The sequence below is a fragment of the Bubalus bubalis genome, chromosome 8, assembly GCF_019923935.1.
Source record: "Bubalus bubalis isolate 160015118507 breed Murrah chromosome 8, NDDB_SH_1, whole genome shotgun sequence".
NCBI classification, from domain to species: domain Eukaryota; kingdom Metazoa; phylum Chordata; class Mammalia; order Artiodactyla; family Bovidae; genus Bubalus; species Bubalus bubalis.
Genome location: NC_059164.1, coordinates 5,120,712 through 5,135,794, shown reverse-complemented (window position 1 = coordinate 5,135,794; position 15,083 = coordinate 5,120,712). Strand labels below are relative to the sequence as shown.

The 15,083-nt window shown below is 45.5% G+C and overlaps 1 protein-coding gene across 3 annotated transcripts in view; it reads right to left on the bottom strand.

The window, feature by feature from the left end:
- DDC (dopa decarboxylase) overlaps positions 1-13,057 on the bottom strand; it is a 100,030-nt gene extending 86,973 nt beyond the window's left edge. The window contains exon 1 of one of the 3 annotated variants that reach the window (XM_006073507.3): positions 12,872-13,057. The gene's annotated coding sequence lies outside the window, so the exon portion shown is untranslated. Of the gene's footprint in view, positions 1-2,438; positions 2,612-3,412; positions 3,533-12,871 lie in introns of those variants that run through there. The other 2 variants (XM_044946400.1, XM_006073508.3) reach the window with 2 other exon arrangements.
- Between the last annotated feature and the right edge of the window lie 2,026 nt (positions 13,058-15,083).

Sequence of the window (15,083 nt, the reverse complement as noted above, 5' to 3'; positions counted from 1 at the left end):
TTATAGACTTGAGACGATGTTTTAGCTGCCTGCTTCTTTTCATCACAGGCAGGATGCCCAGTGACTACAGTACCTGTTGACTTCCCGGCTAGAGTAAACACCTGCCACCTGCCACTGTGCGTCTAGGCAGTATCTCTGGCACAAGCTTTATGAAGTCCCCACTTTTTCCCACAAACTGGGTCAGGAGTAAATACTGACTTTCTGAATTCACTGTGAACACTCACTCCTTGGGCACGGGTGCGGGCCTGTCACCACATCGCTCACGAGCCTGCAACTGAGGACCCCCCAAGTCGAATCCTGGGAATGCTTGCTACTTGGTGGCTCCATCCTATGTCCCAAGAAAACAAAGGAATCGGTGTTGCCTGGCCTTCTGCTGAGCTCGTTGGCTGCCTTACATCATTCACACTCTCGGTGCCCTGGCCAGTGTTAACACTGCCATCTTGTTAAGGCTCTGAGGGGCGGATGCTCCTACCGAGGCCACAGAGCTGGTAAGAGGAACAGCTGTGCTGCCATTTCCGACCCTGAAGCCAGCCTCGTCCTGACCCCTGTGGCTGGACAGCCACACACACACCCGGGCTGTCTGCCACCTGCGTTCTCACGTGGCCTGAGGAGTCAGAGTGCCCATCCCTAGGGGCTCCCACCTGGGCTGGGGAGGCAGAGCCAGTGTGGTCAGGATCCTGCCTGGTCACCAGAAGACGCTCCAGGTGAGGGCACTGGGCCCCAACCTGTGCTGGTCCCAACACAACACAAACAGGCAGAGGCTGAACGACCCTGCAGAAGCATTTCTCCCCCAGGTCCTCCAAACCCTGACAAATGCTCAATGGTGACCGTCCATGGCCTGGGGTAGCCCTTAACCTCTGCCCCAAATCTCCACAGCAGCTCCACAAAGCAGCAAAATTATCCCCGCTCTCGAGATGAGGAGATGGGCTCAGGGAAGCAGGTGGCTGGACTAAGCCCCTCAGCTCATCAGTGGTTTTACACGTGGTCTGTGAGCTCAGAACACCATCCAATTCCCTTTGGCCTGGGGTCCCCCATACCCCTCACTTACAGGGAACCTTGCTGCATGCAGAGCACAGGGGGACTTTAACTTTTCCTCTGAGGCCGTGTGCCCATTGCTGCCCTCCTGCACCCCAAGCGTCCTCCTCCAGAAATGCCGAAGAGATCCAAGAGACTGAGGACAGCTTTTCTGAAATATGGAGGGAGTCAAATTTTCCTGCACTCTCTCCCCAAACTTGCCACCAGACTCAGATGAAGATTTAACAAGGTAAGACCTTCAGAATAAACATCATGAAGAGGGGAAAGTGCTTAAATAAACTGCCCAGCTATTTATTTGAATTCGTGGAGGTTTAAGGAAATGGCAACCCACTCCAGTACTCTTGCCTGGAGAAGCCCATGGACCGAGGAGCCTGCTGGACTAAAGTCCGTGTGGTTGCAAAGAGTCGGACACAACTGAGTGGCTAACACTTTCACAAAGGGATTTTGTTTTATTTTCATCATTGTAAGCAAACCGCCAGCCCACCTGCCATGGACCTGGGAGAGACAGAGAGGCTGCCGTGAATGTTACAGTTTTTTTCAAGAAACACCCAGATTCTCCTCATCTTGCCTATGTCTTAACCATTCCAGGGTGACCATTGTCCTGGCTGCTTTTTATGTGGCAACGGTCCCCTCTGTTTTTGGTTCTATCTCAGAAGAAAAACACTGCTATTTAAATAAGAAATCAACTGTAAAGACCCAACTCTTGGAGCCTGTGAGAGAAATAGGACAAAGGGGAAAACCCAAGTCGCCTGCTTGAATTTCCCTTGAAAACTGGAGAAAATAACATACCCTGAGCAGATGGTTCCCTCACCAGCATTAGAATCCCCCCATTTTCCCACCTGCAGTTTACTTACTTGCTTATTAGTAATACAGATCACATTAATGACCACCTACTGTGTACTTAGCCCTTTGTAAACATCGGACCCAATTGATTTTTACAAGCATTGTGCAGGAGGATGCCCTTCACAGCGGAGGACAAGAGGGGTCCATATTCTCCCCAGGTCTCCATCTCCTGGTCTCTGTGCGCTTCAGATGCACCACGAACCAGCCTGAGAAATAATTTCTACTCGCTCTGTTCTGTTGCTATTATGGCTCAGAGATCATGGGCTAAAAATCATCAGAAGTTTCTGATTCTTTATCTCACCTGTTGCTTAGACATGCCACACACAAAAGCAGGGAACTTAGATTGGCACCAGTCTTCTCAAAAAGTTCCAGTAGCCTGCCACACCTGCACACAGCTGATGCACCCCTCCCAGCTGGCCAGAGGAGATCCACCCAGCTGCAATCAACAGGCGAACCTCCCATCCCCAGGATCCCCAAACTTAAGGGTCCCCGGCACCAGGAACTGGCTTCCCCTCTGAGTCTGGTCCCCCCAGGCTATGAGGACAAAGAGCGGTACTCACAGGCAGCCCGAGGTGCTTGCTCTCTGTCTCTCCCTCTCTCTCTCCTCCTTGGTGACAGTTAAAAGGCACAGAGGATGCAATTGCCATTTATGTAGACAGAGTGTCCGCCTCCCCAAAGCCAATCAGAGCAGCTCGCTCTGATTATTTACTCCGCAGCATCTCCCCCCACCCCCCGTCCTCCTGCTCCCCACCCTCCGCAGGACGTGAGGGTCCTGCAGGGCAGAGCAGGGACCAGGGACAGTGGAGCCTGCAGGGCCTGGGAGGGGGGAGGGCAAGAAGACAAGGAAAGGGGCTCAGGGTTCCAGGGCCCTGTACGGAACCCAGACCAGGCCAGTTCTCCTGGAGTCTCTCCAGGCAACCTCTGATCAGCAGAAGGCTCCTGGCTCTCCCAAGGGACAAAGAAAGGCCGGCCTGGGCAAGGCACGTGAGAGGACTTGCCCTGCATCAGTGCTGTACCTGCTTGGGGCCACCGGGACCCACTCTGCTGTGCAGGGGACTGCCCTGGCCACAGGAGGCTGCGAGGGCCAAGCCCAGGAGCCCAGATGGAGAAACAGAGGAAGAGGCAGGCAAGGATTTGAATCCTGGATTCAACATTGAACAGGATTCAATGTCCTGTTCTTTTAGCCCTGAAGCCGACCAGCATTCAAATCAGGGATTTCTTCAAACTTGGGCTTCCCATCTCATCCACCTCACTACGCAGGCTAATCCAGGCCTTATGGAGCGGGGCTCCTTCCTCAGTTAAGGCGGGCTTAGGTCCCAAGGGCCTGGGTCACCTAGGCCAGAGCCCACCTAGGCTTGAGACCAGAGCCCACCTTGGCCGGAGCGCACGTAGGCCAGCAGGGCACCAGCTTCCCCGGCTCCTGCCATCCACTCTCTTACGGCACACATGCTCAGGCACACACACATACACATATACTACACAGGGCACACATACACAGCCATGTACACACACACCATCACAAACATATACACACGTGGCATGTGGTGCAGCCAGGAGCTGGGAACTCCGCACAGACCACAGACAGCCATTCCCCCCTGGCCTTAATGACACAGCATCTGCTCAAAGGGGCATCTGCTTTGCTGGGTTCCCAGCAGGCTGGGGCCAAGGCAGTGGGCGGGGCCAAAGCTGGGCCGGTGGGCGGGGCTTGTGGGCGGGCCGGTGGGCGGGGCCTGCAGGGACCAGGGCCCGCCCCGCGCAGCTTCCTCCCTCTCTCCGCGCTGCTCTGAGTGCAGGGATCAGACCTCAGGGTGCTGTGCCGACTGAGCTCGGAACCACCTCGCCAGGAGCCACAGAGGATCTGATCTCCCGGCCCCGCTCTGCACGATTAGAGGCCGGGAAGGGAGGGGGAAAGTTGGACGAGATGGCTGGAAAGCTTGGCTCCAGCGGGATCTGCACGCGGTGCCCGTTGAGCCGGGAGCCTGGCCCAGCGCAGACCCTTGTGAATCCTGTATCACCGTGGAGGCTGAGTGGAGGGATCCAGATGAGATGACCGACCGCTGCGAGAGGGCGCCGTGAGACCAGAGTGAAACCTCCCGTTTCATAGTGACTGCAATAATACTACATTTACCATTTAAAAAGTTTCTTGTATAGGCTTTTTTTTTTCCTATTACACAGAATCACTCAGTCCCTCACAACTCCCATAAGAAGGTAAATATGATCATCACCCCCAGCTTATAGATAAGGAAATGGAGGCCCAGAGAGGCTCAGAAATTTGTCCAGGGTCACACAGCTAGCACATGTGACCTAGCAGGGCGTCCTTCACCAGACAGGCTGGGCACTGCCAGATGAGCTTGCTGTGTGACAGCCCAGGAGTGGATGCAGATGGTGAGTGAAGAAGCCGAGAGAAAGCCACAGTGGCCAGTTGTGACCAGGGCTAAGAAGCCAAGCCTGTGAGAAGGGAACCGCCCAGAAGGGAGCCCCAACATGGGGCCTGACAGCTCTTGGAGGGCATTTCCAGTCACTGAAGTCTTGGAGGCTGAGAAATGTTGTTCCTGAGGGCTTAAATGTTCCACCAACTGTTGCTTGGAGAGTAAATTGTAGGGAAGAGAATAAATAGATATGAATTGATTTGGAAGGTAGAAACAAGAATTTTTGACTCAGTGGACATCGGTTTGAGCAAACTCCAGGAGATGGTGAAGGACAGGGAAGCCTGGCGTGCTGCAGTTATGGGGTTGCAAAGAGTCGGACACAACTGAGCGACTGAACAACAACAAGAAACAAGAAGATGTGAAGTTTCCTGAAGATGCAGCGCAGGCTTGAGACATCAGGCCCCAGGTCTGAGCTTGGACCTGCTTCTCACCCTGCTGGTAACCTGGGTGGCTTCTTCCCCGTCCCAGGGACAGTGACAAGCTCTGACTCAGTCAGAAACAGGACACTAGGAATGGCCGTAACAAAATCTTACAAAAGGTGTGCAAGACTTGTATGAAGAGACACAAAAGCTCCTGGGAGGACACTCAAGAAGACCTAAATAAATGGAAATAAATGGCCACTCACCGGTAAGAGCACTCCACGTTGTAAATATTTCCATTTCACTCAAACTGATTAACAAATTCAATAACACTTTAATCAAAATCCCACCCAGATATCTGACTCTAAAATATGAATGGAAAAGCCTAAGTCTGAGAATGACCAGCATGTTCTTGAGAAAAAAGAGTATTACATTCCTGCTCTACTCTTATCAACACAGATGAAGCTGCAGAACTGTAACAGTTTTGATATAAGGATAGGCGTCTGGCAAAGCTAACAGAATAGAGAGCCCAGGAAAAAATGCCACAAGAATTTAGAAAATAAACTTGTGGAATTGCAAATCAATGGAGTAAGGTTAAACTATTAAATGGTTCTAGAACAATTGGTTGGCTGCTTGGAAAAAAATGAAATTGAATCCGTTTCTCACTCTATAAAAATAAATTCCTGATAGATTAAATTCTTAACCATTAAGGCAAACTTCTTAGGATAATAGAGAAAAATAGACACATTTTTATGAATGTAGAGGAAAAATATTTCTTAAATGGTTTCCTTAATCAGCTAACCATAAAACCCTGACATATTTGATTACGTTACTGTTAAAAATATCTGTTCTTCAAAGTACATAAACTAGGAAGACAACCTGTAGAGTGGAGGAAAGGATTTGAAATGTATATTATTAATGATGGGTTTAGAAATATGCATTTAAAAAGAACTTTTCAGTAAAGAAGACAATTCAGTAGAAACACAAGCATTTATCAGAAATGGAAACAAAATGTCTCATAAATATTTGAAAAGGTCATTTTTCTTGTTCATAATCCAGGAAAATAGCTGTTTATTGCCAACATATGCAATTCCAATTGATTTTGTGTTTGACGTTTTTTCTGGGCACCTAACTATAGTCTCAGAATTTTCAATAATTTGTTAATTCAGGTGGATTTCAATGTAGTCAGTCGTATCATCTGTGAATCGTGAAAATGTTGTTCTTTCCAGTTCTTTTACATATTTGATTTTCTTGTCTCATTGCACTGTCTAGGATGCACTGTCCCACATCAGAGATATGAACCATATCTGGCTACTGAGCTCTTGAAGTACAGCCAGTGCTCCTGCGGAAATGAATGCTTCTGTTAACGTTATTTAATAATTTAAATTTAAATCTAAAAACTGAAGCAATGTGGAAATTTTCTCCACTACATAATTTGAATGCAGGGCTACGTTTCACTTTGTTGTTCTAACTAAAATATTCTACTCTAGTGCACACATATTTTTAATTTTGCTAATGTGATTGCTAGAAAACTTAACTTTTAAAATTCTGTATGTGCCTGTCACTGTTCTAGGTAGGGCCTTTGACGCAGTATTAATAGAAGCAGTGCTGGTGAACATCTCATCCCATTGACTTTAAAAGGACCACTTCTAACATGGTACTATTCACAGCCAGGTTTTATTGGATACTCTTAAAAAAAAATTTTTTTTGGCCACGCTGCATGGAAGGATATTGTTCCACAACCAGGGATTGAACCTGTTCCCCTGCATTTGAAGTGTGGAGTCTTAACCACTGGACTGCCAGGGAAGTCCCCGGATATTCTTTATTAGATGATTTCTTCTATTCCTATTTTAAAAATAAATAGATGTTTAATCTTATCAAAATATTTTCTGCACCAAAAGTAAAAAAGTTTTATGGTTTTCCTACTCTGAATTGTTAAGTGATGAGTCACATTAATAAATTTTCTAATTTTCAAATATCTTTTTATTCTTGGGATAAAACTGTGGTGCATTAACATTTTGTATAGAATTTTTTCTCTAGTTTTAGTGTCAGAGTCTATAGTCTCACAGACTGATCTGAAGGTAATTTCTTCTTTTTTGATTCTCTGAAACAGTCATATAATTTTGAAATTTGGAATTTTTCAGTTGCTAAAAGAGTATAAGAAATCATACATAAAATCATTTGCCCCTCCCCTTCATTTCTGAGGATATATTTTTAATGTCAATTTATTTTTATTATAGGACTCTTCAGGATTTCTTTTTCTCCTTGAACCCAGTTTCATATTATTTCATCAGCTTTTTAGATTTAATGACAAGAATTCTTTTTTATGATACAGTCATTAGCTTTTTAGTTTGTTAGATTTATAATTATATCCCCTTTTATTACTGTATTATTTATCTATTCCTGTCTCTTTTTGTCTTTAGCTAATATTACCAAAACTGTGTCTATTGTACTAACTTAAAAAAAAAAAAAAAAACCCGTGGGCTTTGTTGATCCTCTTTCATTTACATTTGTTTTTCACTGATTTATCTTTGTCTTTATTGTTGCCTGCATGCAGTGATCTTTATCCTGTTGTTCTTTTACTAACATCTTTAGTTGAGGGATTACCTCATTATTTTTTTGGCCTTTTTACTTTCTAATATAAGCATTTAAAACTATTTGCTTTCTTCTATGTGCTGCTTTCAATACATAGTTCAAGTTTTAAAATTAGTATATTTCCTTATCACTTATTTCGAGTTTAGTTCAGTTCAGTCACTTAGTCATGTCCGACTCTGCGACCCCATGAATTGCAGCACACCAAGCCTCCCTGTCCATCACCAACTCCTGGAGTTTATTTAAACTCATGTCCATCGAGTCGGTGATGCCATCCAGCCATCTCATCCTCTGTCATCCCCTTCTCCTCCTGCCCCCAATCCCTCCCAGCATCAGGGTCTTTTCCAATGAGTCAACTCTTTGCATGAAGTGGCCAAAGTATTGGAGTTTCAGCTTTAGCATCAGTCCTTCCAATGAACACCCAGGATTGATCTCCTTTAGAATGGATTGGTTAGATCTCCTTGCAGTCCAAGGGACTCTCAAGAGTCTTCTCCAACACCACAGTTCAAAAGCATCAATTCTTCGGAGCTCAGCTTTCTTCACAGTCCAACTCTCACATCCATACATGACCACAGGAAAAACCATAGCCTTGACTAGATGGACCTTTGTTGGCAAAGTAATGTCTCTGCTTTTTAATATGCTAAGGAGTAAGCGTCTTTTAATTTCATGGTTGCAATCACCATCTGCAGTGATTTTGGAGCCCCAAAAAATTAAGTCTGACACTGTTTCCCCATCTATTTCCCGTGAAGTGATGGGACCAGATGCCATGATCTTCATTTTCTGAATGTTGAGCTTTAAGCCAACTTTTTCACTCTCCACTTTCACTTTCATCAAGAAGAGGCTCTTTAGGTCCTCTTCACTTTCTGCCATAAGGGTGGTGTCATCTGCATATCTGAGGTTATTGATATTTCTCCCCGCAATCTTGATTCCAGCTTGTGCTTCTTCCAGCCCAGTGTTTCTCATGATGTACTCTGCATATAAGTTAAATAAGCAGGGTGACAGTATACAGCCTTGACGTACTCCTTTTCCTATTTGGAACCAGTCTGTTGTTCCATGTCCAGTTCTAATTGTTGCTTCCTGACCTGCATACAGATTTCTCAAGAGGTAGGTCAGAAGTTCTGGTATTCCCATCTCTTTCAGAATTTTCCACAGTTTATTGCGATCCACACAGTTAAAGGCTTTGGCATAGTCAATAAAGCAGAAATAGATATTTTTCTGGAACTCTCTTGCTTTTTCGATGATCCAGCAGATGTTGGCAATTTGATCTCTCGTTCCTCTGCCTTTTCTAAAACCCGCTTGAACATCTGGAAGTTCAGGGTTCACATATTGCTGAAGCCTGGCTTGGAGAATTTTGAGCATTACTTTACTAGCGTGTGAGATGAGTGCAATTGTGCGGTTGTTTGAGCATTCTTTGGGATTGGAATGAAAACTGACCTTTTCCAGTCCTGTGGCCACTGCTGAGTTTTCCAAATTTGCTGGCATATTGAGTGCAACACTTTCACAGCATCATCTTTCAGGATTTGAAATAGCTCAACTGGAATTCCATCACCTCCACTAGCTTTGTTCGTAGTGTTTCTAAGGCCCACTTGACTTCACATTCCAGGATGTCTGGCTCTAGGTGAGTGATCACACCATCGTGATTATCTGGGTCATGAAGATCTTTTTTGTACAGTTCTTCTGTGTATTCTCACCACCTCTTCTTAATATCTTCTGCCTCTGTTAGCTCCATACCATTTTTGTCCTTTAACGAGCCCATCTTTGCATGAAATGTTCCCTTGGTATGTCTAATTTTCTTGAAAGGATCTCTAGTCTTTCCCATTCTGTTGTTTTCCTCTATTTCTTTGCATTGATCGCTGAGGAAGGCTTTCTTATCTCTCCTTGCTATTTCTTTGGAACTTTGCATTCAGATGTGTATATCTTTCCTTTTCTCCTTTGCTTTTTGCTTCTCTTCTTTTCACAGCTATTTGAAAGGCCTCCTCAGACAGCCATTTTGCTTTTTTGCATTTCTTTTTCTTGGGTATGGTCTTGATCCCTGTCTCCTGTACAATGTCACAAACCTCCATCCATAGTTCATCAGGCACTCTATCAGATCTAGTCCCTTAAATCTATTTCTCACTTCCACTGTATAATCATAAGGGATTTGGTTTAGGTCATACCTGAATGGTCTAGTGGTTTTCCCTACTTTCTTCAATTTAAGTCTAAATTTGGCAATAAGAAGTTCACGATCTGAGCCACAGTCAGCTCCTGGTCTTGTTTTTGCTGACTGTATGGAGCTTCTCCATCTTTGGCTGCAAAGAATATAATCAGTCTGATTTCAGTGTTGACCATCTGGTGATGTCCATGTGTAGAGTCTTCTTTTGTGTTATTGGAAGAGGGTGTTTGCTATGACCAGTGCGTTCTCTTGGCAAAACTCCATTAGCCTTTGCCCTGCTTCATTCCATACTCCAGGGCCAAATTTGACTGTTACTCCAGGTGTTTCTTGACTTCCTACTTTTGCATTCCAGTCCCCTATAATGAAAAGGACATCTTTTTTGGGTGTTAGTTGTAAAAGGTCTTGTAGGTCTTCATAGAACCATTCAACTTCAGCTTCTTCAGTGTTACTGTTTGGGGCATAGGCTTGGATTACCGTGATATTGAATGGTTTGGCTTGGAAATGAACAGAGATCATTCTGTCATTTTTGAGATTGCATCCAAGTACTGCATTTCGGACTCTTTTGTTGACCATGATAGCTACTCCATTTCTTCTAAGGAATTCCTGCCCACAGTAGTAGATATAATGGTCATCGGAGTTAAATTCACCCATTCCAGTCCATTTTAGTTCCCTGATTCCTAGAATGTTGATGTTCACTCTTGCCATCTCCTGTTTGACCACTTCCAATTTACCTTGATTTATGGACCTAACATTCCAGGTTCATATGCAATATTGCTCTTTACAGCATCAGACCTTGTTTTTATCACCAGTCACATTCACAACTGGGTATTGTTTTTGCTTTGGCTCCATCCCTTCATTCTTTCTGGAGTTATTTCTCCACTGATCTCCAGTAGCATATTTGGCACCTATCGACCTGGGGAGTTCCTTTTTCAGTGTCCTATCATTTTGCCTTTTCATACTGTTCATGGGGTTCTCAAGGCAAGAATACTGAAGTGGTTTGCCATTCCCTTCTCCAGTGGACCACATTCTGTCAGGCCTCTCCACCATAACCCATCCATCTTGGGTGGCCCCATACAGCATGGCTTAGTTTCATTGAGTTAGACAAGGCTGTGGTCCATGTGATCAGATTGGCTAGTTTTCTGTGATTATGGTTTCAGTGTGTCTGCCCTCTGATGCCCTCTCGCAACACCTACCATCTTACTTGGGTTTCTCTTGCCTCGGACATGGGGTATCTCTTCACAGTTGCCCCATCAAAGCACAGCTGCTGCTCCTTACCTTGGACGAGGGGTATCTCCTCACGGCTGCCCCTCCTGACCTTGAACGTAGAGTAGCTCCTCTCGGCTACTTATTTCCAAGCATTATTTAATTTCTGTTACATTTTAAATTTGATTCGTGAGTTAAAGAGTAGCTTCCCCCCAAATTTCAGACATGCACAGCAATTTTTAGTCATTTTTTTCTTCAGTTGTAATTTAATTAACTGAATTGAACTGTGGTTGGAAAGCAACTGGTATTTTAGCAATTCTCTGACAGATACTGAAACTCTCCTTCAGCCTGCTATGAATACATCCTGAAGTTTTGTAAACATTTCATGTACTCTAGAGAAGAAAGTGTGTTTTCTAATATTCGGTGGAGGGTTATTCTAATCATTCGGTAGACAGTACATCCAATAAACCAAGACTCTTACTTGTTGACATATTTTAGATCTTTACTAATGTTCTTGTTAGCTTGTTCTATCGTCCAGCTCACAGTCATTGCTGAAGATGTGTTGAAATCTGTTATAGTGGTGAATTTGCTGATTTCTCCCCATAGTTGTACCAAAATTTGCTTAATATATTTAAGACTTTTCCATTAGGTCTACATGTGTTTAGAAATATATTACTTCTTGGTGGACTGAACCTTTTATCATTTTATAAAGTCATGCCATTTAATAGATTACTTGTTAATGACCTTGCTGTAAAGTGAAACACCCCTGTTCTTCCTTAGTCATCAGAGGCCCAGGTGCATTGAAACTCAGAGCTCTATTTCTTTACACATCATTTAGTAATTTTTAAAAGTCTGAAAGTTATGATTTAAATTTTAAGCAGCACCAACATTTTCCTGGTTTCAGAATGTCATCAATCCACTCTGAGTGAAGTTCTCTGGGGCATGTCTGTCCCAAGCCTTCATACAAGTGAGCCCAAAGAGCAGGGGTGAACTCCTTCAGACCTGTCATCTGGCCCCATCACAAGGGATCGCTAGGCTGACCGAGAGCCTCCTGAGGTCCTCAGAAGATGGCCATCAGGACCTCTCCTAAGAGACCCTCAAGGACTGGGAGCACCGGGCCCCCAGGCCAGGTACGGGGAGACTTCCCAAGAAGACCATGCCCATGTGCCCTCACCCGCTTTGGAACCCGAAGCCTCTCACTTCTTGTTCAGCCCTGCACTTTCCACCTCCCAGATGTGCCCTGAATTTCCCCCTCCCACTTTTTCCATTCCCACCACAACCCCTCAACAGCCCCACATCTCCCATCCAATCCCTCCAGACCGTCCTCCTTGATCTCCAAGCAGCTCCTATTAACTCTTCCTGGGGTGCTCACTACAAGCCTCAGACTTCATAGGTGCTTTAAAAAGGCACCACTCTCCAAGGGTAGCAGGACAGAAAGCTTCAGACGGTACGGGAAGGTCCCAGTCCTTGGTCATGAGTTCTGAGGTCTTGGACCACGTCTCTCACCTCCTCTGTCTCAGTTTTCTCCTTTGTGAAATGAGGATATGAATGGGGACCAAGTATGTGAGTCTCAGCATGCAACAAACACCCAGAAGTTCTTGTTTGAACGCCAGCTGGATGGAGAAGCAAAGGTTTCTCCTCCAGAATTGCATCTTCCGATGGGATTATAGTGAGCCTGCTAGGTTGGCAGGGAAGATCCTTCAATCCTCTCAAATCCCACTGCACAGTTAGATTCTGAATTTACCTCTGAGGAGACTACACCGCGTGTCACGAAGGGACAGCCTTGCAGGGTCACAGTTGTTAGAAACGTAAGGGAAGAGCTAATACTTACTCAGCATCTCCGATATGCTGAGTATTTCCCATACATTATGAGAATCAGTGCTCCCCCAAGCCTGACAAGGTAGGTACAGTTAAAACCCCCATCTTAGAGAGGAAGAGACAGAGCTCGGAGCCCCAGACCCCATGGGTGACACGTGGCAGAGAGCAGAGGAGTCCACGTGTGTCCTGTGCTTGCTGTGAGCGGCCGTCCAGAGCTGGCGCCCCGTGTCTGCCTCATCACATGGGTGGGTGCATGCCCCTGTGAGCACCCGCATGTCAGCTCAGCACCCCCAGGGTCACAGACGGCACGCTGCCCCTGTGAGCTCCAGTTTCCCAAGCCAGTTGAGCTTTACACCAAAGCCCAGCACTGGGGCGGCAGAGTAAAGCCACAGGGCCTGCCATTTCCAACAGTTGTAATCAAGTTAGAAAGCAGGACTTACTTGCTGAGAATTCTGGTCCTATTGGGTCTCCACTCCTGTCTGAGATCTGCCAGCTTTGGGGGTTGCAGAGAACACGCGGGAGCAGCCGGGTAGTTGGGTTGAAGCCCTGCACTCTTCTCACTGCTTCAGATCTGTGAGCCCTTGCCTTTCCAGCATCATACGCTGGTTAAACATTAATTTCTCATAGTGATAAAGGTCAAGGAAATCTTGAGAAATCTCTGGGGAACCTGGGAAACGATTCTTCACTCAGAATGTATACACATTTACTTCTGTTTCCTTTTAGTATTTTATACTTTTAGATATTTATCTTTAGAACTTTCCTCCATCTGAAATTTATTTTAGGGTAAGTCATAGATAAAGTTCTGATTTTTTTTCCCTCCATAGAGTAAGCTAATCCTTCCAACATGATTTTTGAAATATAGTTCCGTTTCTTGAGCTTGTTGTTTTGGTCCTGTGAAACGGTTCTTTCATTTCTGTGCCAGGGCTACAGTGTGTAAACTTTGCCTCTTTCCTTTTTAAAATATTTTTGTTATTTTTAATTTTTTTAATTTATGTATAGTTGATTTACAATGTTGGGTTAATTTCAGGCATACATACAAATGCATCACTTTCTAGGTATTTGGGTTCTTGGAAGGCAAGAAATCCCTTATCATTTTTCTTAAAAAAGAATCCTTTCTGCTTTCATATATATTTCTTTCAAGAGGAACTTGAAAATCATTTGTTCCTACATTCAAATATTCTGCTGAGGTCTGGGTTGCAAGCATACTGATGGAGTTAAATTGTGAGGATCTGACCTTTGGGAAGGGCGTTTTCCCTTCTATAGCCCCGTCGTCTCACTCCAGGGACATTCTTGTCTTAGTTTGGGTTCGTCCAAAGCTGCCCTAAGACACAGACTGGAGGGCAAGTTGTTTATTTTGTTAGTTGTTATTTTGTTAGGCAGCACCCGGCACACTTCCAAGCCACTTACCCCTGTGGTGGCCGGGTGGGCAGGTCCCACAGGGCAGGACTAAGGAGGTAGGACAGACTGCCCGCCTGTCAAGGCTGGTAATTCCCCTGCTCAGCCCTCACTCAGGCACAGCAGGCTCTGGTGCCGAGGGGCAGCCTTGGGCAGAGTCACTGGACCTGTCAGCTGTGTGCGCAGAAGTGATGAGTCATGGACAGCCTCTGCCAAGCCTCCTTAACTAAGTCCTGTGTCCATAGGTCAGTGTTGGAGGCTCGCTGATGCTGGAGTGGGAATTCTAGGGACTTTTATTGTACCGTGTGGACTGGAACTTTTCTACAGAACACATTTTCAACTGAATGCAGCTTGGAGTTAAAGAATCCCTTCTGGTGGTATCGTGTGTAGATCTCATTGGGGAGGGGTTTCTGGGTAGATCTTCCAGGCAGACGCAGTAAAGCTGCCCCCAATTCATGATCTTAAGAAGACTTTTCCTCCCCCAGTGACAGTCATGCCTTGGTTACACTGAGCAACTCTCTACAGGGTCAAAGCCACGCCGTCTGGTCTGGAGACACCTTTGCATGCGTGCTAAGCTGCTTCAGTAGTGTCCAACTCTTTGTGACCCTGTGGACTATAGCCGACCACAATCCTCTGTCCATGGGATTCTTCAGGAAAGAATACTGGAGTGGGTTGCTGTGCCCTCCACCAGGGAATTTCCCGACCCAGAGATCGAACGGGTGTCTCTTATGTCTCTTGCATTGGCAGATGGGTTCTTTACCACTGGCATCATGTGGGAAGCCCTGGAGACACATGTAGGAACTTCAATATCCCTACTTGGTGGAGAGCAGCAAGGGAGCCCTGGAGACTCCAGTGAAGCAGGGGGTGGAAAGCCAAGGGGCCACACTGAGGATGACTATGACCCCAACTCTGACCCCCACCCCAACCCTATAATCCTAAACACTTCAACCTAAATCCTAACTCTAACCCCAACCCTAAACAGACCTAACCTCTAACCCCTCACCCTTAACCCCTAAGCCCTAGTCCTAATCCTAGCCCGAACCCTGAGACTGAATCTGCAGAGGAGAAATATCCAAGGAGTCAAATTTTCTTGGAAAAGCCACTCTTCTTAGGAGTGGTTGACAATGTCAATTCTGTATTTTCTGCTGAGTGGAAGTTTTTAAATTTAATGGAGTCCAGCTTGCTTTCTACTTCTGTGGACTGTGCCTTTGGTATTGTAGCCAAAATGCCATCGCTAACTCCTCTATTCATCTAGGT